The following is a 25,550-nucleotide window of genomic DNA, read 5'->3' as shown; positions in this document are numbered from 1 at the left end:
TTCTTTCCCTATTTGTAAAGTTTTCTGCTATTATTTCAGGAAACTAGTTTTTTTAGTGATACTTGTGCTGTCTTCTAATTTTTCACTATTTTCAATTAATCTTAGATTAGTCTTCTTTGTAGCATATAGGAACTATTGGGTGCATTTTTTCATGATTTCTTCTTTTTAAGGTGCCTCTTTTTAGTTGGTCAGAAGCAATAACCCTGTCCTTTAGTTTTGATACTCTGTCCTCACATTTGTCAGTTCTGTGATGTCTTCAGTTTCTGCTTAGACTTTTTAATGAAATTTTTTTTTTTGAGACAGGTCTCTATGCAGTTCAGGCTGGCCTTGAGCTCACTTTGTAACCCAGGCTGGTCTCGAACTCGCAGTGATCCTCCTGCCTCAGCCTCCCGAGTGCTGGGATTACAGGCATGAGCCACCACGCCTGGCTAAATTATTTTCAATGTTGGTCATTCATGTTCTATTTAGCTCTGCTAGCTTTTTATTAGTGTCTTCTATAGACTTTTTGATCATCTTGTTTATTTGGCTCAGTGTCTGTTTACTTATACAGTAAGTCCTTGACTTGGACAACTAGGAACAGACCATGCATTACAAACATTCATAGCAGAAGTAGGTCACAAGTGTGCCAGATGTTGTCACAGCTGTGCTGCTATGTGCTCTCTGTAAAAGGAAAACAATTTATTTTCAATATTTGTGTTTTTTTATAAATGCTTTACATTGTATATTTGTATTCAAAGTGTCAGACTTACTTTTTTGATCTTACAAATGAGTCCAACTTATATTTATAAGTTGTTCTCCTGTAATGGAACTAATTCTTAAACCAGGTACTCACTGTATCTTCTATGAGCTTGCCAAAATTTTTATCTATTTTGTATTCTGTCCTAATACCGGTTCAAATAATTTGGGTGTATGGCTTTTGGTTTTATCTCCTTCAAAGCTTAATGGATTGGCTTTGCAGAATTTGTGATTTTAAGGAGGCATTTTGTTGGTTTGTCTTCTCATGTTTCTGTTTTTTGTTTGCTTGATTTTGTTTTGAGGCTTGGAGGTTGGCTGCAGTGGAAAACTTTTTCTCTACTACAGTGACTTCCGTAGTTGTTTGGACTGCTTGTGTTATCCCATAAGTAATATGCTGTACATGAATTGTCATTTAGTTTTAGAAACTTCATTGTTTCTTCCTTGATTTCAGTGTTGTCTTCTGGGTGTGGCTAATAAACGTTTGCCTCTTTCTTAGGATACAGCCACCTCCATTTACCTGGAGTGGTGTAAGAGCAAAGCTGTGGATTAGCAAACTTATAATTATTCTATAGATGTGCTATAGTTCAAGTTAAAATCACTGACTAGCTTCTGACTATACTCTTGTTTCTTGTCACATAGTTGTCCTTGATAGCCTGTGTCCAGCTGTCTTTCCAGACAATGAGCCAAGTCAATGTAACTGTGTCCAGAAACCATATATATGTTTTTATATTTATTATTATTTTATTATTATTTATTTTTATTTATTTTATTACTTCTCACTGGCCTTAATGACTATGGTTGAGATAAAGTAACCCAGTCAAAGATACTTTTCACTCTGCTTGAACCCCCTCTCCTCAAATCTAGGATGTTCTTATGTTATGGTAAACAATTCCTTTTAAGCAAATGTATTTAGAGTTAGTTTACCTGACCATATATGACTTAATTCAATCTATGTAACCAATCATGTAATGCCTTGTACCTCCTGCTTGTAAACTGTACTTAAACTAGACTCAAAGATAACTTTTGCTAGTGATTTGGACTTGATCCTGCTAGCCACTGACATTATGATCAATAAAATATTGCTTTCTAGATTTCTCGGTGCAGAGTCTTCCATCTGAATATATATATATATATATATATATATATATATATATATATATAACATTCTGGTGCATTTGGCTGGGGAGTCACTATGGTGACCAACTGAGGTCTCTGATGTAGGCCTGCTGCTCAGTGCCTGGGCTCATCCTTCATCTGCAGATGAGAATGCATGCCCTTTGGACCTGTTTTTGGAGTCTCCTTAGGAGTCCAGGAAGGGAGCCCCTGCGTGAGAGTAGAGACATCATCGGACCCTGGGAGGAGTCAGAACACTCCTGGATCTGGCCCTTGGATAAGACAGACATGCCCCAGGGTTGTGTCCCACAGTTAGCCTATTCATCTGCTTGTTACCTGCTTGTTGGCTCCTCCTGGTCACTCCTTGAGATGGCCTTGTCGGTTACCCATTCTGGTTCCAGTTCTCATTCAGCTACAGCTACTGCTGCAGTTAGACTTGCCCTCAGGATTAAGGGAGGGAATGTGTCGCTGAAAATAGCCTGTTTTCTTGCTTGTTTGCCATCCCGACTGTGGACAAAGGAAGACCTGATCACTCCCCAACATCTACGTCTGACACCGGTTATGGATCCAGTTCTTGTTTTAGTCAAAGTAGCCAGCTGCAGCTGCTGTCCCAGTTAGATTTGCCTATGGGCTTGAGAGTTAGAAAGGTATTACCTTGTGTGTGTGTATATATATTTGTATAAAATTATATCTATAGATCTATATCTATATCTATATCTATCTATCTATCTATATCTATATGGTCTCCTGGACTCAGCTGGAAACCAAAAAGAAAACCAGTTTAATCAGTTTGAAAGCAAAAGTAATTGCAGAAATGATTTGCACTATAATGAGTAAAGACATAAAAAGCTACCTAATTTTAATACAACAGAATGTATGGGTGAGTTGATGCAGACAGACTAATAAAAAGAAAGAGAAACTATACACCTGCAAATCTAGCTGGCCCAATGGCTAAGCTATAACAGAGACACAAAGCCAAAACTTGGTCCCAACTATGCATGCTGAGATTAAAGAGACAAAACTGGAACTGTCTTTTCATTTCAAAAGAGACCAAGGGAACAAGACAAAGTTCAAGCTCTCCTCCTGACTTCAGGAGCCTCAAGATCAGCCATTGCTTAATGTTGACATCCTGGTGCTACCCGCAAGTGTCTGAAAGCTGGTGTAATTATGGTCTGAGGAAAGGGGCAAAGTCCTATCAAGCCTAAAATAGTTTATAGGAGAAGTCAAATTTTAACTAACTGGTAAATGTATTTTTGGTTTTCAGTTTGAGTTGATGTGCAGAAAGCATTTCTTGCACATTGTAAAGTTTTGAATTTCCAGTTAACTTGCTCTTTCCTCTGTTGTTGTATAATAAAACACTAATTCAAGGTCACTCAGAGGTCCACTGGCAATTGGTTTAATATCCAAGGGGAAGTTTACTATCTAAAGGAAGAAAGGGGACATTTTAAAATTCAAGAGGCTACAGGTGAATTTGTTATATAATGTTATAGTACGTGGGAGAGAAAAATGTTAAGAAAGCTATAAACATAAGAGATATACTTTTGGTATGAAAGGCTTCTGTATGCTGAAAGTCTTGTTCTGCTGAAGAGATAAAAAGAGCATAACAAGAGTACAAATCTTATGTATGTTGAGGAAAGCTTGAGGAAAACTTGTTCATTTGATGGATCTCAGGTTGTTCCTTTTAAAAACCCCTATTAGGGAAGTGGTCAAATCAACACGAGATTACCAGTCAAATAATAGCCTTTTTAAAACGTATGTGATGTACATGCTATGTTTTACTCTACTCAATACCAAAATTGACATTTAAATATGTTGCAAAAATAATGTCATGATTGTCATTCTAAAATGAAAGCTGTCTAATTGCTAGCTGTAAAACATTCTGCGGGGATTTGACTACTAGGACAACTATGGTTCATAAGAAATAACAGTCCTTTGTTAAGCTTTATATTTCAAAATGCTTGATATTTTGATAAAATTATAATAATTAAACCCACTACAGTACTAATACTACTGATCTTCTCTTCTGAGTGTTCAACAACTAAAGTTTAGGGGCCAAAACTACAAAGGTGACTAAGCTAAGAGGAAAAACGCCTCCAGTCAGTATACTTCAGTTTGTTAATTGTCCAGGTAATACCTCCTGTTCCAGGTCTGGTTGCTCTGGTCTCCTAAAAATGGCTGGTCACTGTGATATATAGCTGGCCCCTATGATGATAGATCATCAAACTGCTAAAATATACCTCTCCTGCTTATAAAGCCAGTTCAAGATCTTTGAGCTGTCAATGCCACTATGATTGCCCTCACTCTTTTGGACTGTTCTAGCTTCCATATGCTTCTTAAGATTGTTAGTCTCTGGGCAAGGCCAGTCACCTTCCCTACCTGTCTAAACATTGGACTCAATGTCAAGAAAATGGCCTCCCCATTTAAAATACTTGCTGAAACCACTCTCTTAATCAAGGAGACAAACAAATTGCCTTTGGGACACTGAGATGAGTGGTCTTGTGGCAGCTGTGGAAACAGTACTCAAGACAAGGAAAGACCCCAGGAAATGATTGCTAAGTGTCCTCATCATGGCCACCGGTAGCCATCTTCTTGGCAGCTTGGAAGGCCCCAAATGACTGAGAAACAGTCTGTTTGGAGCCCAAGGATGTCTTTCAGGCTTAAAAAACAGTTAAAACAAAATATAAGTAAAATAGAGCCTGTTTGATTGCTGTGGCTCTGGGATGATATGGCCAATAACATTCAGTGAAGCTCACAGGAGATTTCCCAAATAGCCAACATACCCAGCGCCCCCTCTGTGAAATGGGTTCTGCAGGATGTGCAGAAGACAACCCCAGAAGCAGATAAACATATTGTGATTAGTTGGTTGATGCCAGTGGCTCACCTGCTTTGAGAGATTCCAGGTGACCTGCCGGAGTAAGACACTAACTATCTAGAGATAACTGTGCTCACATGAAATGGGCATATGAAAGATGATGTTTGCACTGCAGTATCATAGCCCAGATGAGGACCTACTGATGGCATGTATAAAGGACATGATCCTGGTGAGTGGGCTTATTCAGATCAGTGGCAGCTCTTTGAGCCCCTTCAAAGATCAACCAATTCATGAAACTGTTGATGGCTTGGCCAGACAGAAAATATGGAAATGAAATGCCAAGGAGAAGAGATTTTAAGAACTGTACCGGTATATGAGAAAGAAAGGGAGACCCCTGAAGAACAGAGCTGTCCCCCAAAGACAGGTTGTGGGCAGACTGAAAGTCAGTCAGCACTAGATCTGAATGGAGTTGCTGGCTGATGCCCTAGTCACAGATAAGTTTAGATGGGCAGCCTTTAGATGTACTGCTCACTCTATAGAGGCAGTTATGCCCTGAACAGCAATACTGGCAAATCATCCCTGGTGAGGCTAAAAAAAAAAAGTGACTTTAGTTTCCTTTTATCCTGATTAGGATGCAGGCCATGCTACCCAGGTCTTGGGGATTCCAGGAGACTAGAGGCCACATGTAGAATTAACTAGTAATCTTCCCACATTTACTAAACTATTCACTATGCAATGTGTACCAATGTTAGTGGTACCAGAGCTGAGTCAGCACTAATGTATAGCAACCCAGACTGTTTTACAGGACCTGTTGCATACATAAAAAGATATAGAGATCATTATATCATGGTTCAGAAGACCCAGGTGATTTTGGATATCAGGTGCTTACCGCCATATCTCTATGATTATATTTCCCCAGCTGCTGCATACATACTGGGAGTGGATATACTGACTGGTGCTCAGACTGATACCATGCAGTGCTGACTCTCCCACAGGTGTTGTGTACATGAAGCAGTATTGGCTTCCTAGAGACTATGAGAAGATGGCACAGACTGTCTTGAAATTAAAAAGCATGCGTGACATTTCCTGCAGAGTCCTTCAGTATGGCTGGTGCAGAAGCCAGATGTGTCATGATGAATGACTATAAGTAAGAACCTAACACTGGCAATGAGGACCAATTTGCCTTCAACTGGGAGAGCAAACAGTGGATTTTGCAGATATTGCCACAAGGCTATTTGAGTAGCCCAACTTTGCCTGGCCTGGTAGCCCAGAATCTAGCCACTTGGGCCAAGCTATAGTCTGTCACATTATGGATCCAATGTGTTGTTATTTTGCTTGTAACCTGTACTTAAAATAGACTCAAAGTTGGCTCTTTGCTAGTGATTTGGACTTGGTCCTGCTAGCCCACTGGCATTATGATCAGTAAACAGTTGCCTTCTAGATCCGCAGTACAGAGTCTTTCATTTGGTTTAATATTGGTTTTTCTGTAACAATGCGAGGTTGCAGCATATTTGTTCTAGTATCTAGAGATGGGCCATCAAATTTTTAGTCACTACAGGCTGTCTAGATATTGTCATCCCAATAAAACCAACTAACAGCAATAGTCATGACACCTTGGCTATAGTGATAACATCAGAATCAAATATACTACTAAATAAAACCTGAGTATTGACAAACTCTAAAGACTAAAATAATGTACTACCTGTAATGACAGAAAGAGATTATAATTATACTATGAACAATAGGAAAAACTGAACAAAATCTATTATTGACTTATACTAAACGTCTACTAAATGGATCTTTACCTGTTCTAACAAGACAACAGTAATTAACAACAATAGTGTAAAGTTAACTAGCTGTCTAGAGAGTCATAAGCTTAATAATTATACTAGTAAAAATAGAGGTGATAGGGCTATTCATGGTTGTTTTTAAAAATTCTTAATGGGTATATGAGCAATAGAGAATTCCTTAATTTGATTCCTTATTTGAAAACATAACTGAAGCAAATATTATTACTGGTGGTAAAATACTGAAAGCTTTCCTATTCAATTATCACTTTGGTTTGCCCAGTTTGACACTGTACAAGAATCACTAGTATATGCAAGTGGCAATTGAAGAGTTTCATACAACAAAATCTTGAGGACAACTAGGGTAAATAGGGTAGAAAAAGAAACAACAAAACCTGCAAAACAAGCAAAAAGAAATGATGAGGAGTAGCCAAAGACAGTAAGAGGAAAATAAAGCACATCTGAGCATTTGAAGCTAGTTAAATTAAGAACAATGATGTAGTCAGTTGTATAGCATGTTACTGGCACATTATGATAGGGAAAATGATGAGGGGTTATCACAATGAGGTCAATAAGTAATGAAAATAAAATTGATTGTTTGTAACCGCATTGTATATCAGGGCTAAAAAATGGCCAAAATGTGAATTTGAACAAGAGAAAAGATTCAAGGCAAGTGTAGGGTGATGGTTCTCCTGAGTTATTTAACTTGGGGAGACACTTGAACTTGAGGCAGGAGAAAAGTTACGGATATTCAAGATTTAATCTGAGATTTCTGACCATGCAGTAAGGGAATTAATTTCTGAAATGGGGAAAGATCATTTTACTCCATTTAACAGGACTGAAGAAGGAACAAAGGGCAAGTAGAAGCAAATGTTTTTGCAGTTTTGTTGCTAACACGTAATAGGAATTCTATTAAATGACTCCTAATTTTTCTTTGAACTAAAGTAACCATCACTTATTTTGACTGAGTAACGATTTTTGTGGAAAATAGAGAAAATTTCAAATACCTTTAGAATATTGCAGAGAATACTGTGCTTCTAAAATAGGGAAAAGCAGGCCTGGCAGTCATTACTGAGAGCCCAGTTGAGGTGATTTTTTTTTTTTTAAAGTAACAGCGATCTACAGACTGTAAGATTTGCTCCTTCTGCATAGAAAAGGCGCTGGGCAAGTATTGCATGTGAACAAGCCCTAATACCTTTTCCGTAAATACATATATTGGAACACAAATGTGTTCACTAGTTATGTATGGTTGCCTTGATTTTACAGCAAAAATAAATATTTGGTCCTCTAACCCCCAACATTTTTACTGTTTTACCCTTTAAGCAAAATGTTTGCCACCCCTATGCAGATCAAACTGGATACAGCTGCAGAAAATACAGACATTTGTGGAGTCATTCAGGATCAAAGGCTTTCTTGACAAATGGAAAAATGATAGTAAAGAAAGACACTGGCCTGTTGAACTTGGAACTCAGGCTGGAGAGGAGATGTGGACAGAAGGAACTGATGGGGGTTTTGTGGCTTATTCTATTGCCTTGAGAGTAATTAGGGAGAGAAGTCAAAGTGGTAAGACTGTGGTTGTCATAGACAACTGAAATGCTTGATTTCAAAGCTAGGAACAGTTCTAGGTGAGGACACACTGTCCTAGGCACTGTAGCTGAGGCTGTGGGGAACCGAGCAGCAGGCAGATTGCTGGCTACATCACCCATGCTGGTGCTGAAATTCCTTAGTGTGAAGTAGAGCGAAGATAAGTGAGTCAGGTGGTTGTCTTTTCTTAATTTCTAGGATGTATTATGTTTAAGTCAAATAAATTGCTAGCATTCAATTATTAAATCGCTAGATATCTGGAGAAAAGAAAGTTTCTTGCTTTGGCTTTATCACTAGAATTTAACTTTTAAAATGTTTTTGATTCTCAGACTGCAGATGTGTTTAATTTGAGAAACAGTTTATAGTTATCATAAAGTTCCAGTTGTCATCAAGCACTGTTTGGAAGCAGGTTTGCACATGTATTCCTTTATCTTTTAACATGTCAAAAGCTTTCTCTTTTTTTAGATCTAGTTAGCTGAGATGAATAGAATTTTCTTTACACATAAATGTCATTTATATTTAGTTCAACAGATGTTTGCAAGTCAAGCTTTGTGCTAATTGCTAGGATTAAAAGATGAAAAACAACCATATCTGTTCTCTAAACAATTACCTTTAAATCACTAAATTTCCAAACTGTTTCCTGAACAAAAAGTAGAAACATTTCCAATTTGAGTTGATAAAACAAGGAAATTACTTGCATCTCTAAGATTGTAATTGGACTTAAATGGCTACTTATATGAAAGCATTTGCAACAAAAATATTTTCATATGAGGAAAAAACAGTGTATTTCTGCTATCAAGTGTCTGGTCACTGTGATTGCATTGTTTTTGTGGCTGTCTATGAATTTCTTCACCCCTCAACATCAGACAGTTGCTTTATCATTAAGAATTAGTCACTAACTTGTCTTTGAGTCCATTCAGTCTGTGTCCAGATTTTTTTGTGAATCTATGACTGTACTTAAAACTGGATGTATATCATTAACTTGGAAAACTAAGTTTTAACTTGATATGATAAAATGGCATAAAAGCATAAGACATTTTATTTTCTATATAAATACCCTGGTTTTGGTATCATGCTTCAGTTTACATGACATTTAAGACATGATCGTGAGGGGATCCCAGGTGAAGTGGGCTGGGCCTTTCTTGGTAACTTCTTACAAATCTCTAACTAGTTTAAAATTTAAAAATAACATAGTAATAGAGTTTTCTTACTACTAAATTGTAATTACTATTCAAACAATTTTTTCTAATTATAGGCATTAAAATTATTTGAAATGTATTTTTGGCATGTACTTTTCTATTTTTTAATGCATACTGTTAAATGTCATCATTTCTAGGTAGTGTGTTGTTTCCTTTTGCTGATGATTTATAGTAAATTCACATTAAATCATTTTTTATAGTTAGTGTTAGAGGACCCAAAGTACAACTTTGTGACTTAAAGTGTGGATCCTGCTATCACATTCTTCAGGATATTTTTTAAAATTGAAATGACTGCTACTTTGAGTAAACCATTTGATAGAATCATTACTAACAATGTATTCTTTGTAAGTGACATGAGTGATGTGTTTTGTGCTAGTTGTTAAAAATCAACAGGGAAAGAAAGATTCTTCTGTGCATTATTCTTATAAAATTGAACCATTGAAGAGACATTTGTATGGACAGTGGCTGTAGGGGAACTTCAAAGGAAATGAAACATAGAAGATCAAACTCAACCTTGTATTAGCTCAACGTTTAAAGGAATAATCTACTATAGAAACTTGTATCAGTACATTTGTCTGATAAACATTGTCAAATATTAGTCTGATGATTTTACTATTTAAGTGATTTTTCTTGACATAAATATTCTTTAAAAATGTTGAAATACTTTAGAAAAGGTGTACTAATTTAAATTATTTTTGCCATCCTTTTCAGTATTAAATAATTTAATTCTGAACAATGAAATGATTGAATATAATTCAAAAGTGTCCATTATTAGTCATCTCTATGAAATACAAATTATCAAGAAAAGCTGGTGCTATAGGTACTATTTTTAATGTTATTGTGAATTTCTTTTGATACCAACTAAGCAGATAAAAATTCCTAACTTGAATAGCTCATTTAGGTAAAACTGAATTAAAATGTTGAAATCATTTATGACTTTGCCACCTATGAACCTGCCACCTGTGCTTTCTAGACAGTCAACAATTGTTTTTATTGCAGCATTATGAGAAATGGGAAAATATTTTTATTTCTTTAAGCTGTTTTTATGTGTTATTCCAATGGTTCTATATTATAGAAATAACTAAGCTTGAGTTATGTTGATTGACTGACATAGACTAACATCTAAATTGTTTCAAAAAGCACAAACTTGACCTTTCCAAGAAAAACCAGTCCTCTTATATTAAAACTCCATGTGTCAAAAAAATCACCACAGACTTCACATTAGCTTTTGAACAGAAATTGTTATAAGCATGGAAAAATGATGAACATACATTTAATCACTTTATAATGCTTTCTTCGGAATAGGAAATGTTTTTGGAAGTTGATTTTTCACGTGTTTTATTTATTTATTTTAAACCGAAAAAAAAAATCACAGAAAACAAAAACAAAAATGAGACAAGCAACAACTACAACAAAAACCCACAAACAACAATATAGGCTTTCAAAACAAGGTGATAGGAATTTAACAATGATTGTTATACTGGATATGGTTATTTTCAAAAGGGTTGCTTAGATTACCAGATATAGAGATGAAAATTTGATCAGTGTATTAACTGTTCTTTTCTATGATCTAATAGGATTAGTAGTACCATTAGCTTACCTATCTTGTGTATATATATACAAATATATTTCTTTTTTCTTTTCCTTTCCTTTTCGTTTCCTCCATCACATTTGTTTTTCCCATTGAATAGTTTCTTATCCTTCACAATGTCTATTGTACATGTTAGATATGTTTCACTCTTTCAGTTTCTTACACTAGGGAGACAATATGGTATTTACACATTAGTCTGATTTATTTCACTTATGAATATGGTCCCAAGTTTCAAGTGTTTTTTTAAGAATTTAGACATAGTTGTTTTTGCAGGTCACAGACAGGAAATATTGGCAGCTTCCTGGTCACCATGATATGACTATATCCTGAAAACTTCCAGGCAAAGTATAACTTATTTGACTTTAAAATTAACATTAGTAGCTAATAATAAGCATATTGAGGTGACTATATTTATTTAAAATGCATATTTTTATAAGATGCATATTTTAGTACATTTAGTTATTAATTAGTCACTGAAAAAAGAAATATTGTTAGAGATTTTAATTCATGTCACCCTAAGAAATCTGCCTTTACATTAAGCATATCCTGAATCTAACTATCCATTTTAAAGGTTTTTACCTTTAGAACAATGAGGAAATATGAGACTATGCATATGAACTAGGACTACAAGTAAATCATTTTATTGTGTCATGTTTTAGATCCAAAAGTATAGCCTGTGTCAATTTGAAAATAATTATTTTTCTATTCATTTTCTTTAACCCAGAATTACTTTGAATCTGATAGAAAATGTCCATCTCTTCATTAATTTCAATTTATTGATATCTACTTGCTGCCTACCTTGTGCTTACTTTTGTACTAAAGGAAGTTCAAGAAATGCAGACTTAATGCCCTCAATTGTGTTTTAATAGAGTAAGACTTGATACTGTCTGAAAATATGGAAGTGAAGATGTAATTTTGAGGGGAGCTAGTAAAGATCTGGACTAGCAGATAGAATGAGAGAAGAAGCTGATTAGGAACACCCAGGATTTTTGAGTATTTGTGCTCAGTTTAATATGTTAATCAGAACTCTGTTAAGCCACAGAAAATAAAACATCAGATTACATAGATGTAACAATTTTCATTGTTCAATGGAGTATACATACCTGTGTCTGAAAATTGTTGAAGTCATGAATATTAACAAAAGAAATAAATCACAAAAAGGCCTGTAGGAGGGATAAAGGACTCAGTGAGACAGAAATAGGCATATCAGAGCAAGAAAACTACAAATTAATAATCAGAGATTACAGTATAATTTTGTATGTATGTGCTTCACATTGAACCCAGGGCCTCATGTTTACTATGCACTCTACCACTGAGCTGCTTCCCTAACCCCTATTTTGATATACATATTTTAATAAAGATTTGTGTCTGGGTTTTTTTTTAAAGGTGCCAGCCCTCATCGCGTATTGATTCCCTGAAAGCTTTTATTAACAGTTTGCAGAATATGATGTTGAAATTTATGATTTCTAAAGTATTTCAAGGGTGAGAGTGTATAGCAATAGATAGGTTGATCAGAGAGCAATGAAGATAAGGAGCTAGGTACGCAGTGTATATCCATGAGTAGATAAGTTTTTTTCTAGTTCATGCTTCATTGGTTTTCTCTAGGTCAGAGAGGAGCTGAGAGACAAGAATTAGAATTAGACCAAATACGACCAGAAAACAATGTTAAGAGTTGGATATTATCAAATCCAAATTTTTTGAGAAGACTTAAATTCTCACTTCTCCCATTGTAGAAATTTTCCTCAGTCAAAAACAAAGAAAACCCACTTGAGAAGGGGCATTCTAACTTTCTGCTGAGTATTCCCATTGGCTAGCTTTGATGGTGATTTGTAGAAGAATTCTGATTATAGCAATGAATAAGCAGTATGAGTATAATGAAAAATGGATTATAAAGAGTAATGTAATGACCTCTTATTAAACTAGTCCAAACAACCCTAGGAGTTAGAATTTTATAGAGGTCTTTGTAAAGACATGATATCATGGCTTGAACTGATTAGGAGCACATAGAATTTTTGTTTCTTTCTTTAGCAGCAGCTTAGAAATTGATGTGTGATCATTGACATATTTGCCTTTCTTTTTGCTTGCTTGAAAGAAAATGAACATAAATGTATAATTTCTAGGGGACATTAAGTGTAATTCTTATTTAACTAACAAAGGATAACTTGACTACAAGGAACTAAATGAGACTACATTGTCCTCATTTGTACCTTTCTTATTTTTTATAAAAGAAGTTAAAACACCAAGGTCATGCAAATTGATTCTTTTTTAAGTTGGTAGTGCTGGGGAATTGAACTCAGCATTTCAAGTATAGTAAGTAGGTACTTTGCCACTGAGCTATATCCCCAATCCCAAAAGATTCTTAAAGTGAAATTAGTTTAACCATCTAGACAGCATTTGACTAATAGCAATAGAAACAATATACTAATAAACTTGCTACAGTCTTGGGGGAAAAGATTCTGGTGTACTTGAAACAACATGAAGAGTAATGCAATTTTCCCTTCTGATCTTAAAAACAGAAGGTTATTTTGCCTTGTAATTTTTTCACATTTTTATTTAATTGTTGAGTGTTGAATCTTTGCTGAAAAGGCAAAAGTACAACAATCCCATTGTAGAAATACATTGGTACTTATATAATGGAACCTTTGTGAGCTGTAATGCTAGAAGAGTGGGTGAGGGGTATAGTTGCTACCCTAGTGACATCATGTCAGTGTAACATTTATTTCTTCTCAGCACTGACAATATAGTATAATTATGGGATGTGAGGATGTTTGTTTAGTCTTGTTCAATCTAATAGAGAAAAGTCACAAGCTGCTGAACCAGATAATTAGATTATGTAAATACTAAATATGGCAATAATAATATTTTTATGTTGACATTTTTAAATTGAAGCCAAATAATAAAATATACATTGACAAATTATAAATATTATATAATATAAATATTTATATAATATTTATATTTATGTATAATAATTTATATAAAATTTATATTTATATAATATTTATATAAATATAAATATAAATATTATATTTTAAGACATGATGAAATACTTAACACTCTCACTGAAAGGAAGAAGTTTATTTTGGCTTTTAGTGTCTTACAGTCCATGGTTAGGTGGCCACAAGGCAGAAATGGCATGGCAGAAAGCTTTTACCAGGTAAAAACCAGGAAACAGAGTGACAAGGGAAGATCCCTAGATGAGAAGACACCCTCTCATAGCACAACCCCAGTGACCTGACCCCAGGTTCCACCTCTTACGGAGACTTACGGAGGATAATTTAGACCTAAAACCTTAAAAGCATGTGCCATGAATCACTTTCTAAAGGACTTAAGTTAAATTCTGATGTATTTCTCCAGGATACAAGTAACAAGTGGAAGAAGGAGAAAGGAAGGGTAAAGAAGGTGGTGTAAGAAATGTAAGATGTATTATGTATGATGAATATAATCATTATATGCTGAAAACATGTATGCAAGTTTCTTTTTGCCTCCAATTTTTTAAAGAAAAACTTTTTGGATTATCTTGGATTACTAATTTTTTCCACCAATAAGGTCAACCATACAAATTCAATGCCAGGTAGGAAACCCCAATAAATTTCAGAAATTGTTAACAATATTGTCATTTTGTCAATGTAGTCATGACAGTTCAGGTTCAGCTGCATTCCCTGTAGCAATTTCAATTAGACTTAATTATGCACTAGAAATATATTAAGATGAACCACATAAAACCTGATGTTTTTTAAATTCTTTTTAAATTAATCAGGCTATTAGAAATTGCTCTTTCTCAAATGTCATTTTGAAAGGGACATAAATTTTGATTGAGAGTGCAAAAGTTGTTCTTTGTCTGCTAAACTCTTTAACAATAAGAAACACTAATATTATTGATATTTAATTGTTTATGTAGACATAGAAATAATGTATAATGAATTAAAGGTGTTTAATGTAAAATTTTAGTATTGTGTATTTAATTGAATTTGGTGGCACAGCTTACTTGCTGAAAAAATCTATTTGGTGAGATCTTTTCCCATGTTAGAGTATTCACCAAAATACTCCAACAAAAAAGTGAATGGTTTATGTTTTACAAGCGATGGGCTTCACCTCCTAACTGTTGGTACAGATAATCGAATGAGACTCTGGAATAGTTCCAATGGGGAGTATATACTAGTAAAAGTACTTTTGCGGGTGTACAGTAAAAAATAGATCTGTGATATGTTTCTCTATGTATTTAACTCCATTTATTACTTTTAAATCATCACTGTTTAAAAAAAAAACTACTTTCTCAGCATGTCCAAATAACCCACATACTACATTCCTTCCCTGTAGTGAAGAATCATTGTTTATTGTGACATGATCCCAATGGTAGCATCCCATGTAGCTCATGTATTTGGTTAAAAAACAAAAATGAAGTACTACTGATATAAACAAAAGTTAAAAGGACTTTAATTCTATAGTATAAATTATATAAGCAAAACCACAAATAAATATTATATTAGCAAAATATTGTATTTTATTTAATACTAAAATACATATACTTTGAAAGTGCTAGCTTTTTGTTTTTATTTATTTATTTTCAGTGCTGGGGATTCAAGCATTCTGTATCACTGACTTACACTTCCATCCCTAAAGTGCTACATTCTTCCACTGACAGAAATTCTAGTACTTACGATTACATGTGAAGTGGGCCTTACCAGATATATCTATGGCTTAGTAACTTTCTAAATATGCTAACAAAAGACTGTAATTTGATAGTAATAACAACTACTATTTATTGATAGCTTGCATGCAGATATAAATACTGATAATAAGTAACATACAACATATGTGCTGGAACATATATTGTCTTATTTAATTATCACATCAACACTATGGTGGTAGTTTCTGTTATAATACTCATTTTACATTACAGGCAAATGAGACATAAAATGCTTACGTAACTTTCCTACATTTACCGAACTAGAAAGCAACAGAGTTTGACTCTAGTTTCCATCTTATCATGACACTGATTCTACCCAGATCCCCTTAAAACATGTATGTAGTATTTATATTGATCATATTCCCTCATCTATTCATCCTTTTTCACTAATAACTCCTTAAAATACCCAAGATCTCATCTTGATTATTAATACAGAAAATTGTTTATATCTGTGTTATTTCAGAGTTTCATAATCCTGCATACTGTTTTCCCTACGTTACAGAAGGAACCCATGGACTCACATCTGTTAAGTAAATGCTCCACCACTGAGCTGTGCCTTCTGCCCCAACCCATCCTCATTATTTTGAGACTGCTCTCTACCATGTCTCTGACTAGATACCCAGGCATCGTGATTTACAGCTTAAGAGTCTTTCGTTCATTTTATTATGTGAGGTTCCTCAGGAGGTCCTATTATCCATCCCCCTCATTTTTAAAAGTTATTATCCATCCCCCTCATTTTTAAAAGTAAATATTTATCAACCACTTACTCATTGGAAGATAGCTTTGATAGTGGTGGCCAAAACACAGAAAAAGACTTGTCTTCAGGAGAGGATGAAAACCATCAGCTGATCAGTAGATGGACAGATGAGTAAATTATGTCAGACAGGAAGAGCATCATGAAGATAAGCAAAGCATCAAAAGCATAACAAATATTGGGAACTTGGAGCTGCTATATTTCATAGGATACTCAGGGTAGGCCTCATTCAGAAAGTGGTATTTGTCCTCAAAAAAAATGAGAGAATGACCCATCAATTATTTGGGAAAGGGCACATTCTAGATACAGAAAGGGGAAAATACAGACTGAAGTGATACCGTGCATGCAATACGCAGGGAGCAGTGGGAGGCCCTTGCGTTGGGATGTAGAGAGTGACGGGATGAAAGGCGCAGAAAGAGCAGGCTGCTGAGCCACAGGCCCTGTGCAGCTCTGTGTAAGGGCTTAAGCTTTCCTCTGGGTCACACGGAAAACCACTTTACGCTGAGTGAAAAAGCAGCCTGGCATGTTTCAAGGCTTAATGATAAATATAAATAAATACTACTGAAAATATACAAATTGTTAATGAGTTTCATTCTATTTTTATTTCCTTGTTAAAGGGAAAACATGCCCTATGGATTTTTGGCAGTGAGTCCATATCTGTCATAGTGTATTTACAATGCATGATATATTTTTCAATGAACTTGATCAAACTGAAAGCCCATCATGCAAAGATGACTGTGGTAGCCCAGAAACTACCCACCAAAGACACTTAAAGTGAAGGTGAGGAAGTACCCGGAAAGGGTCACTCTAAGAGGAAGCATATGATCTTTAAGTTTTCAAATCACTGTCAACACGAAACAAATTCCAGTTCTCCTGCCGAATTCCAGTTCTCCTTTAGTGACGGAGGATTTTGTGGCAATTTTTAAGCATTTTATTCCCTACTTTGTAAACTGAGAGTATTGTCTACCAAAGAAGTAATTATAATGATAAAATATAAGTATGCAAACAATAGTATTGTACCTGCTAATTGTAAGGCATGTTATCACAAATGGCACACTATTTTTGTAATGTATTTTGCCTTATTAACTGTATTAATTTAGTTAAACTAATTAGTTAACTTTATTAGTTTGAAAGCAGGTATAATATAATCCTAAAATATATATAAACACTACTAGTCTATATATTAAGTTTAGTTGTTTTAAAATTCCTTTTTTGGCATAAAATGAAATAGAAATAGGAAATTTCATGCTGTTTCTCACTTCTTAATGGCTTATGTAGCAAATTCTCTAGGTGAGCTACACTCTGGAGACCACTGCTTTAAAAGAATAGAACAAGTACCTTGCCAGGACAGATTACAGAGAACCAGCTTTTAGCACAGTACAAGAAAAAATAGGCACAGTAGACAGTCTGATTTTGCTATTTTAATTCTTGACACTATCATTTTGTGACTAATAGAATCAAGAAATGGGGAGTCTGTTATTCATCCATGTCATTTATGACGCTATTAAACCAACCACAAGTCTTATTAATTCTTTTGTCTCAATTTTTGTCATGTCTGGTCCTCCAGCCTCACTGCTGGGCTCATGTCTCTATTTAATTACTATTCTATCCTTCTAACTATGCTAAATGTATCTCTCTCAGTGGAAGTGTTTCACTGGTTCCTCCATGGTTTCAGATCACTAAAACTGAATGCCTTTGCCGGTGGCTTGCCAGGCTCCCATAAATTGTGCCTTCCAGCTGTGTTTCCTGCCCTTCTCCCCATTTATCCCTGTCTTAGGCATGCTAAACCACAAGGAGTTCTTTCACTATTTATTCTGTGTTCCTTTCTCTTTCATTCTGCTGCACACACTGCTGCCTTTGCTTTAGAATATTCTTCTCCTTGCTGTATAACTGCTTCTTGACTTTCAAGGTCATCTCAGGCACAAACTCTGTTTATGTCTTCTAATCTATCATAGATGCTTCCGGAACATCCAGTACTCAACCTGTATGATAGGGTGCGGTGCACCACAATACCAAACAGTGGCTTTTGACTAGTGCAATCTAGATTCGAAGTAATTCTATCATTTTACTAGCCAAGAGACCTAGATGAAATTATTTAGCTTCTCTGAATGTTCTCTTCTTGTATAATTATGCTTTCTACCTAATAGTATTGATTTAAGGAAACTTTGTATTACATTATCTAATACAGCGAATCTTGATATTCAGGAAATATTATCTGGAATTAGTAATTATTATGCTGATACCTATTTGACAATAAAATGAGTTGTGATAGAATATCCCATTAGCTTTTTAGCTAGTGACTTTAGTGTACAGTTTTCTGAGAAAACACAAGAGATTCATGAGATAGTGAGTTGATTTTGTCATTATTTTATCTCAAGTCTACAAAATCTTCCTTACCTATCAAAATTTTTTCAAAGCTTTCCTTAAATACCACATTTAAGTCATCAGAGCCAAAATTAGCCTGCTCTTCAACACTTCCATAATAGTCTATCACATGCAGCTTGCCACACTCTGCTTTTTGTTGTAAATCTTAGCACATATTAATTGTAAATCAAATAGGTTTCATTGTGGCTATACAAGCATTTATTATGCTTTCATCCAGTCCACCCCCCGGCCAACCCCGGCAAACATTCTTGTCTTTACCTGTCTTCCTCCTCTCCTTCTCTTCAGGTCATCTTTTTTCTTTGTTCTTTTGTCTCTCTCTTTCTTTCTTTCTCTTTAGTTTCACATATAAATGAAAACATGTAAAACTTATCTTTCTGTATCTGAGTTATTTCACAGCATTATGGTCTCCAGTTTCATCCGTTTTCCTGTAAATGTAATTTCATTCCTCTTCATGACTAATAAATAGTCCATTGTGTAGGTACACCTAACAGTATTTTCTTTATCCATTTGCCTGTTGATTGGCACAGAGGCTGATTCCATAGTGTGTCTATCATGCATACAGCCCCAGCAAACATGGGTGTGCAGTTTTTGCTTTTGTATACTAACTGCATTTGTTTCAGATTAGTATCTAGGAGTACAAAAGTTTGATCGTGTAGTAGTTATACTTTTAGTTTTTTGAGCAACCTTCATATTGTTTTCCATAATAACTGTACTAATTTATGTTCTCTCCAATGGTGTATAAGAGTTCTGTTTGCTCCCCATCCTTACTCTGTGTGTATGCTTGTCTTTGTGTTTGCTTGTAGCCATTGCTTTTGGGGTGAGTTGGTGTAGCCACTGAAATCTCATTGTGGTTTTGATTTGTGTTTCCTGAAGGCTTAAGATGCTGAGCATGTTTTCGCATATTTTATTAGGTATTTGTCCTTTTTTTGAGAAGTGTCCAGTAATATTATTTTTCTGTTTTGATTGAATTACTTATTCTTTTTTATATTAATTTTTTTGAGTTCTATATATATTCAGATACTAACCCTCTTGCAGATGAGGAAAATATTTTTTCTTACTCTATAAACTTTTTCATCTGTCTTTTGTTTTCTTCTCTGCGCAAAAGCTTTTTATTTTGATATAATCCCATTTGTCAATCCTTGCTTGTGTTTCTTAGGCCACTGGACTCCTATGAAGAAATATTTTGCCTTTTCCAGTATCTTAAAAAGTTTTGTCTTGAAGACACCTATGTCTTCAAGATTTCTATTTTGTCTTCCATTGAATTTAGTGTCTCTGTTTTAATATTTAAATCTTTGATGCATTTTGACTTTAGTGCATGGTGATAGACATGGGTGTACTTTTAGTCTTTATCATGTGGAAAGCCAGTTTTTCCAGCACCATGTATTAAAGAGACTAATTTTATTCCAGTTAACATATTTTGCTCCTTTGTCAAAGTAAGGTAGCAGAGTGGGTTGGTCGTGATGTCTGCATCTTCTGTCCCATTCCACTGATCCTCAGGTCTGCTCTTTTTTCTGATACTATGCTGATTTTATCATAGTAGCTTTGTAGTACAATTTCAGGTCAGAGATTGTGATGCTCCCTGACTTGTCTTAGTTGCCTGGAATTGTTTTTGCTATATTAGGTCTCTTCTAGTCACAAGTGAATTTTAGGAATTTATTTTTTTAGTTCTGTGACATATACTAATGGTATTTTGATTGGGATTGCATTAAATCTATATAATAGTTTTGGGAGTAAAGACATTTTCCCTTCATTTTCCCAGTGTTAGTTCTTTCTATACACAAAACCTAGACCACATGGGAAATACTACAAAGAATCAACAAATGTGATATCACCTTATTTATTTGCACAACAAAAGAAATCACCAATAAAGTGAAAAGACAACTCACAGAGTTGGAAAAAATTATAACCAGTTTTCTCTCAGATAATGGACTTACATCTGTAAGATACAAAAAATAGAAAAAAAATCAGGTCCCCAGAATTCAAAGACCCTGTCCAATAATGGGCATCTGAGATGAATATGCACTTCTTAGATGAAGAAATAAAAATGACAAATTCATGAAAAAAATGTCAGCATCATTGGTCATTAGAGAAATGCAAACTAAACCATCACTGAGATTCCAACCTCCAGAGAGAATGGCTATCACCAAGAAATCAAATAATAACAAATACTGGCAATTCTGTAGAGAAAAATAAACCCTTCTCCACTTTTGGTGGGAGTGTAGACTGGTGCAACCACTGTGGAAATCTGTATGGAGATTTCTAAAAAAACTAGGATTAAAGATCCCATTTGATCCAGCTATTCCCATTCTGGGTATCTTCCCAGAAGAATTAAACATATGGCAATATATGTGCACCCATGTTTATAGCCGCACAATTTGTAATAGCTAAATCTTGGAACAATCCAAATGCCTGTCAGTGGAGAAATGGATAAAAAAAATGTAGTCTTTTTATACAATTGAGTACTACTCTGCCATAAAGAAGGATAAACCTGATGTTTACACATCTGAATCTGATTTATTTCACTTATGAGTATAGTCAGGAGTTGCATCCATTTATGTATACGAAAGAGAAACTGTAATGGGGAAAAGGGGGAAAGGAGGAAGGGTAAAGGAAAAATTTTATACACACACACAAGATTATTAAGATAGTTATCCAGCTAGTTTTTTTGTAGTTCATTAAAAAGAAAGATTTGTGCTAATATTGTCTGAACAAAATTTCATGCCTGTATCTTATACTCTGAGTAACTATGTTGATGAATATATGCAATGTATTATTTTTACTCTCCAGCTAACCTGTTTTGAAACTGTTTTATTGTTATTTTCATTTTATTTTTCCTCTAAAATAAAATTTTTTTAAAAATTTCACCAATTTTTTGTTGTAGTGTCGATGTTTGGGTTTTTCATTAATGTCTTTCATCCGTTTTGAGTTGATTTTTGTATCAGGTGAGAGTTATGCATCCAGTCTCAGTCTTCTGCATGGGGGCATTTTTTTTCCCAGCACCACTTGTTGAAGATATTGTCTCTTCTCCTATATAAATTTTTGGCTCTTGTATCAAGAATCAGTTGTCGTAGATGTGTGAGTTTATTTTGGGGTCCTAAATTATAATCCATTGTTTTATAAGTCTGCTTTTATGCCAGTGCCAGTGCAGGCTGCTTTTCATGGTGAGCACTTATATTTGTAGAGTGGTGACATAGTAAGCACTTGGTGCGTGGTAGACCTCTTCCTTCCTTCCTTAATCTTTATTTGAACTTTATTTGAATCCGTAAGTGATTTCACCATAGTAATTATTTAGAAAGGTTAATATGACATAAATGACAATATCAGGAAACTAGTTTTGTATTTAAACCTGTTTGGCACATTCCAGTTTGCATGTGGGAAGGCATAGTATAGTTGATAGTGATAAGTTTTGTAGATAGAGGATAAACAAATGTGCATAGGCCCTAACCATCTACAAGTTCATAATTTTCCAAGAGAAAAAGAGAACTGCTAGTCAAGAAGTATTTTGTGTATTGTCTGTACCTCCTCCATATCATTCTATAAAGTATTGTACAAGTAGAATCAATGAATATGAATGAGGGAATGTTAAACTTTGAAACATCTAGTAATTAATAAATTTGGGCACTTAATGACTATGTCCCAGGTGCTCTCAGATGATTATTTCATTTGCTCTTTCACAATAACTATGATAATGTTATTTTCATTTAACAGATTAGGAGAATTATATGCAAAGGTTAAATCATTACTCATACTGAACCAAAAAATTAAGTTTTAAAACCCAACTCTCTGGAATGTGTAAATGTAATGTTTAACACTCGTATGTCACTACTACTAGGGGACCTAAATGCTTATACTATTTTCTATTAAATGTTAAAGGGTAGGTAGGTCAAGTCCAATACCCACAGCTTGTCACATATATCCACTTGGGGCTCAGTGTTTCTATTGCTTATACACACACACACACACATACTTCCACTCAACCTTTAGAAAAAGAGAAAAAGGCAAATCACCATTTAAAGTCTAATAGTATCCATATAAGATTTTGATGACATACAGAGTATCCATATAAGATTTTGATGACATACAGAGTATCCATATAAGATTTTGATGACATACAGAGTAGTGATTCCCAAATGATTAATTATTGGTTTTGACTACCAACCAGAAGTAAACATGTCCATTTCTTTAATTCAAAACCTCTCATTCTCCACATACAGATTGCCTGGAGATTTTGTAAAAATAAAAATTGTTCTTCAGTAATATTGAGATAAGGCCTGGAAGTCTATGTGTCTAACTGCTCCAGCAAGGGTCACCATTTCAGCTTGTAGATTGCACCAGTGCAAAAACTAAATTTTGTCCCATTTACCTAGTTATTTATATAAATTTTGAATTATAGTACACACATTGTATTTTTTATATACTTAGCCTTTATTTCTTGCAGTTTTCATAACGTGATTTCCATAAAATATAAAGTTTATATATTGTTAGAAATACACATCCATTCTCAGTTGTTTGCCTTTTTAGAAAATGCTACCTTTTTAGATAATTCCTCTGGTCAGATGACTTGATGTTGTTTAGTTATTTCCTGAAGATTAGCTTCCAGGAACAATTACTACATCGATGGATAAGAATACCTGCATTGTTCAGTGTGCACAGTTTTGTATGATAAAGAATTTTAGAGATGGACAGTGGTAATCATTGCACAACAGTGTAAATGAACCTAACACCACCGAGATGTTTTCCTAAAAATGATTAAGATGGAAAATTTTATTTTTTGCAATTAATTTTTAATGAAATGAGTAAAAGACTATTTATAATATACTCCGACCCCCAAAGCAATATCTTCATTTTGGTCCATAAGAAACTTGTATTATCCTTTTAGGAAAAATAACTAAATTATAATGCTACAAAAATATTTATGCCAGTATTAAATGTCTTATATTTCTTAAAACTTTGTCAAACCAGGGACAAAGGATGTAGTTCAGTGATAGAGCACTTGCTTAGCTTCAATTCTGAGTATCCCTTAAATTTTTATCCAAACAGTCTAAAATTATTAAGATTGCCTTAATTTACATTTTTATTTCTGATAAAATTGACATATGAACATTTGTCTTTGTGTTTTGCCCACTGTATTTCCTCTGATACAAAATGCCCATTCATATCATTGGCTCTTGTTTCTGTTAAGATATTGAACAATTTGTTTAAATTTAATGCCCTTTGTACAGAAGATTCTAACCTTTAAAGAAAGTATTTTAGTCTTTTTTAAATTTAGATTTAAGGAATGATTAACTATGATTTTCACTCCAGAGGTAAAGTATGGACAAATTTGTAACAACAGTAAAAAAGGATTGAAATTCACTGTTTCTTGGGGCTGCAGTTCAGAATTCATTTCTGCACCACATGGTAGCACCTTTCCTGTTTATACAGTTTACTCAAGAGAACAGATAACTATGCTTAAGGGACATTATAGAAGTGTTGACTGCTGTGCATTTCAGGTAAGAATGATACTTATGGGAATTTAAAATGTTTCACTAGTTAGCTTTCCAGACTGACTGTATATAAAAGGGTAAATTGTGATTTAATTCTGCAGGGTTATATTTTTAATGCACATTTCAGTGAATTTTATTTAATCGAGAATGCTATAGCCTTCACTTTAGATAGCATAAAATGTGTGCTTGGCTCAAGATAATACTGTGCATCTGGGATAAATTTTCTGTCTTTTGTGTTTGGGCTCCATTTAGCCATTGAAAATCTCAGATGAAATAAAACATTTTTATTTGAGTAAAAAATTAAATATCAGTACTTAACCTCAATGTAGTATATCCTGGCTTATATATATGTGAATGTGTCTGAAATTTTATTTTTTCCTTTTTGTCTGCCAGTTTTCTGATGAAACTATGATGCTGACTAAATGCAACTCATATATTCCTGTGGCTTTCATTTGTTTAACATTCTGAACTATGTCATATTATCAATGGAGCAGGTATTTTTTGAAATAACTTCTTATTTTTAGTGGTACGTTTGAAGTATATAATAGTTACATTTAATACGGGGAATTGATATATATATATATATATCAATTCCCTATATATTATATATATTATAAATATATATATCATATATAATGTCATATATATGACATTACTTAATTTCTTTTCCCAACCCTACTCTCCTGCTCCCTACATCTTTTGAATACTTTTTTCAGTGTATCTGTGCATACCTATATATATGTAAGTATATAAATATCATTTTTATAAATGTTTGTAGTACACAATAATCTTATTTCTTATAGGTACTTGGCACATATACATAGGACTTCACGCTCCCCCCCACCCGCCCCATCTCATTTTCCTCCCCTCTCTCTGTCTCGATTTTGGAACAAATTTTTTGAAAAAAAACTTTTGCACATATTACCTTATGTAGTCTTTTAAGTGAGTCTTAGCAAGACAGTTATTGTTTCCTCTGTTTTTGTCTACTTGTTTGTTTTGTTGTTGTTGTTGTTGTTGTTGTTTGCTTTTTGTTTTTATATCCAGAAGGAAACTCAGGACTTCATACTTGCCAGGCCAGCATCCTGCAGCTGAGCTATATCTCCAGCCCTCTTTCCTCTATCTTGTAGGTAAGGAAAATGAAGTTCATGAAAGTTAAATACTGATAGAATGAAAATTATGGCTCACTAGAGCTTTACTAGGGACTTTATCACCTGGGGTAACTCCTGTCCATTCATTCATTAATATCAGTTACCTAATTTGTTTCAGACACTGTGCTATAAGATACATAGGCCTGATTTTATAGCCAGTACACACTAGCATGACAATATTAGCATATTCAGATATTTACATACCTTACTCACTGCTAAGTACCTGTTGCAAAAGTCTCCCCCAGGTGACCTCCAGCCCCAGCCCC

At 34.4% G+C, this 25,550-nt stretch overlaps 1 pseudogene; it reads left to right on the top strand.

The window, feature by feature from the left end:
• Positions 1 to 2,001: 2,001 nt before the first annotated feature.
• LOC101787671 (DNA excision repair protein ERCC-8-like) lies at positions 2,002 to 24,604 on the top strand (annotated as a pseudogene).
• The last annotated feature ends 946 nt before the right edge of the window (positions 24,605 to 25,550 follow it).

Source organism: Cavia porcellus, unplaced genomic scaffold (assembly GCF_034190915.1).
Source record: "Cavia porcellus strain 051 isolate PalLab524CR breed Dunkin Hartley unplaced genomic scaffold, mCavPor4.1 scaffold_11, whole genome shotgun sequence".
Lineage (NCBI taxonomy): Eukaryota > Metazoa > Chordata > Mammalia > Rodentia > Caviidae > Cavia > Cavia porcellus.
Note: the sequence above shows the minus strand (reverse complement) of the source record. Positions and strands in the feature narration are given on the sequence as shown.